The sequence below is a fragment of the Astatotilapia calliptera genome, chromosome 3 (assembly GCF_964374335.1).
Source record: "Astatotilapia calliptera chromosome 3, fAstCal68.1, whole genome shotgun sequence".
Classification (NCBI taxonomy): Eukaryota; Metazoa; Chordata; class Actinopteri; order Cichliformes; family Cichlidae; genus Astatotilapia; species Astatotilapia calliptera.
The window spans coordinates 67,737,315-67,741,338 of record NC_137424.1 but is presented as its reverse complement, the minus strand read 5'-3'; the positions used below and the strand labels follow the sequence as shown (position 1 = coordinate 67,741,338).

The 4,024-nt window shown below is 33.7% G+C and overlaps 1 long non-coding RNA gene across 1 annotated transcript; it reads left to right on the top strand.

The window, feature by feature from the left end:
• Positions 1-975: 975 nt before the first annotated feature.
• LOC145425665 (uncharacterized) lies at positions 976-1,624 on the top strand. The gene is made up of 2 exons (XR_013906390.1): positions 976-1,488; positions 1,566-1,624. It is a non-coding gene; the product is annotated as an uncharacterized LOC145425665 (long non-coding RNA).
• Positions 1,625-4,024: the final 2,400 nt, after the last annotated feature.

Here is a 4,024-nt window from a genome sequence, read left to right as displayed (position 1 = left end):
TCATTCTTACACCGTTTTGTTCAGAAGAGATGGGGGAATCTTCCAGTGTTTACAATTTATCATTAAAATATGAATTATTAAAGATATTTGACTTGTAATGCACCATAACTGAGTAGAGCGAAGCAAAAACTGCCTTGACTTGCCCTCAAACAACGCTTTCTAACTCGAAATCTATTTGGAGTATCGATATCATTCTTTCACCGTAAGAGACAGCAGGCTTTGGTGAACAATCATGGAAATTTTCAGGTCTCTGTGGAAATCCAACAAAAAGTTATGACGAGAGAAAAAAGTGGTTCATTTCCACAGTTTGAAATCTGAAGAAATCTGAGCGAAGGACGAATTTCCTACCCTCAAACAAGTCCAACTCATTTCAGAACGGTAATAGGTGAGAAAGAAATTCTTGAATTGTGAGCGTCAGGGGTGTCTGAAGATATTCGGGGACAAGCCTCATGTCTTAAAGTCGCTTCGTTAAGGAGATATGACGATTCGAATATGCCTCTCATTACAGAAATCCAGCGGTGATTTTGAACAAGCTCTCCATTCACTTTATATGGAGAGTTTTCTGACCTTGTGTTAGTCTGAGGAGATTTGCAAAAATTCTATAAATCCCACAACAATGATGGTGACATTTTCTGAAAGCCAGCAAAAATACCTACGTTTTGATGTATAATTTGTGGAAGTTGAGTGAAAATTGAGCAAGTAGCAGGAAGTTGTTCGGACATGAAGTGAAAATTGCAAAACCTTCAGTGGCACACTGGAAGCCAAGAGCATAGCAACCATAACAACACATGTATTTTGTGAAAAATCACAATTTTGCAACTCAAAACTTTAAGAGGCATAAAAGTAAAACAGTAGAAGATTTGAAAAAGCTGAATCATACCTGAATAGCCAAATAATTTGTGAACATTTTAAAATTTGAATGGTTGTTCTAGGTGAAAATATGAGGAAGTAGTAAAGTTTCAAAAACAGGCAAAATTTAGCAGAATTGCAGAAGTTTCCCATTCATTTCAATGGGACAAATTAAAGGAAAAAAGCTTAATATTTTAAAAAGTATAATAGTTAAAAATAGCAAAAATCGTAGCAGGAATTAGCAAAAATAGCTGAATAGTTTAAAGTTTGAACGGTGAAAATAGCACAAAAATTGTGGAAGTAGTTAAACGGCGAAAAGTGTACGGAAGCAACTAGAATAATAACTAGAAAAATTTGCATTTCCTGCGAAAATGCAGTGTGGATGCCTTAACGGCTGAAGATATCTGCTGAAAAACGCTGAAAAAGTTGAAACAAAAAAAAAAAAAAAAAATGCCCTGAGCAGGATTCGAACCTGGCCCACCTGGTCAAAGGACAGCTATTTAGCTCACTGAGCCAAACACTTTCTCACAAAGAAAAGGTGGAGAGATTGACAATTGTGCTAGCAGAATTTGGGCAAAAAAAAGGGGGTGAAAATTCTGCTGAAAAGAGTTCAATCAGCAGAATTTCTGCTGAAAAGAGGTGAATGAGCAGAATTCTGCTGAAAAGAGTTTTTTTCTGAAAACAGCAGAAAAAACTGAAAATTTTGCTGAAAAGAGTTGAATGAGCAGAATTCTGCTGAAAAGAGGTTTTTGCTGAAAAAGAGCTGAAAAAGTTTGGATTTGTGCTGAAAAGGGGTTAAAAAAACTGAAAATTTTGCTGAAAAGGGGTGAAAAAAATGAAATTTGTGTTGAAAAGAGTTTAAAAAAAGTTTAACTGTTAAGTGAAAGAAATGTTGCCATAAGCTGGATTTGAACCCAGGCCTCCCAGTCTGAGAACGGATGCTTATCTCACTGAGGTAAAACACAGCTCAGCCCATCATGCAAAATCAGTGACCACATTGATAATGTGTTCCATTCATTTCAATGGTCAAAAGTCATAACACACATCAGCAGAAATAGCAGAATTTTTTAAAGTTTAAACATAGCATTTCTGCTAAAACTTAGTATTTATACTAAATAATATTTTTTTCCTGCCAAATCATAGCATTTGTGCTGGAACACAGAAAGTTCCACCAAATCATACAATTTGTACTAAAACATTATTTATGATTTAGCAGAAACATTGGGACTTGGTAGAAATACTATGATTTACATGAAATACTTTGACTTAGCAGAAGTACTACAATCTAGGAAAAAAGTACTAAAGCATAGCAGAAATTCTATCATTGAGCAGAATTACTAGGATTTAGAAGAAATACTAAGATTTGGCACAAACACTGATGTGGCTCAAGAACCTTTATTGTGCAGTTATACTATGATTTGGAAGAAATACTATACTTTGGCACAAATACTATGATTTGGAAGAAATACTATGTTTTAGCACAAATACTATGATTTGGCTCAAATACTATAACTATCCTCAGTCAGAAGGAGAGGCTGACATCCAGGGATTAGATTACCACAGGTGGAGTTTATTGCGGTCAGATGGATGGTACAGGGAGGTATGGCATACAGTAGGAGGATGTGGAGAGGTGATATGGTGTGGTTTCTATGATTAAGAACAGGGTATGCATTACAACATGCATACAGATTAAAGATTAAGAAAACTGGTAACAAATTCCTCCACTACAAATCAGTCTGATGCCACTTTTTACAGGGTTCCCGTTTACTAAGGCACTACCCAAAAGGCGCCACAAGAGGGCACTCCAACACAAGAGATGACCTATTTACACTGATGCACTTAGTAAACAGCCCCTACTTAGCCACTACATAATACAGTGATATTACAGTATACAAATTCACACGAATACTATGATTTGGCAGAAATACTATGACTGAGTAGTAATACTATAACATAACAGATTTCCTAAAAAAAACTATTAAATTGCAGTAATTCTATGACTTGGCAGAGATACTACGTTTTAGCACAAATACTATAACAACGCAGAAATACTATGACTTAGTAGTAATACTATAACATAACAGTTCAATGTTTTGCACAAATACTACAATATGGCAGAAATACTATGTTTTGGCACAAATACTGTGATTTGGTATAAATACTATGATTTGGCACACATACTATATTCCGCAGATACACTATAACATAACAGATATTCTACAACTTAGTACTAATACTATAACATAACAGAATTATTATTTGGGCACAAATACCACGATTTGGCAAAAATACTATGATTGGGTACAAATACTATGATTTGGCAATAATACTGCATTTTAACACAACTACTGAGATTTAATTGAAATACTATGATTTAGAAGAAATACTATTACTCCATACAAATACGATACTTTGGGACAAATACTATGTTTTGGTTCTAATACTATGATGTGCAACAAATACTATGATTTGGCACAAGTACTATGATTTAGTACAAATACTATGATTTGGCAGAAATACTATGACTTAGTAGTAATACTATAACATAACAGATTTCCTAAAAAAAAACTATGAAATTGCATTAATTCTATGACTTGGCAGAGATACTACGTTTTAGCACAAATACTATAACAACGCAGAAATACTATGACTTAGTAGTAATACTATAACATAACAGTTCAATGTTCTTGCACAAATACCACAATATGGCAGAAATACTATGTTTTAGCAAAAATACTGTGATTTGGTGTAAATACTACGATTTGGCACACATACTATATTCCGCAGATACACTATAACATAACAGATATTCTACGACTTAGTAGTAATACTATAACATAACAGAATTATTAATTGGGCACAAATACCACAATTTGGCAAAAATACTATGATTGGGTACAAATACTATGATTTGGCAATAATACTGCATTTTAACACAACTACTGAGATTTGATTGAAATACTATGATTTAGAAGAAATACTATTACTCCATACAAATACGATGCTTTGGGACAAATACTATGTTTTGGTTCCAATACTATGATGTTCAACAAATACTATGATTTGGCACAAGTACTATGATTTAGTACAAATACTATGATTTGGCAGAAATACTATGCCTTAGTAGTAATACTATGACATAAAAGATATACTATGGTTTTGCAGACATACTATG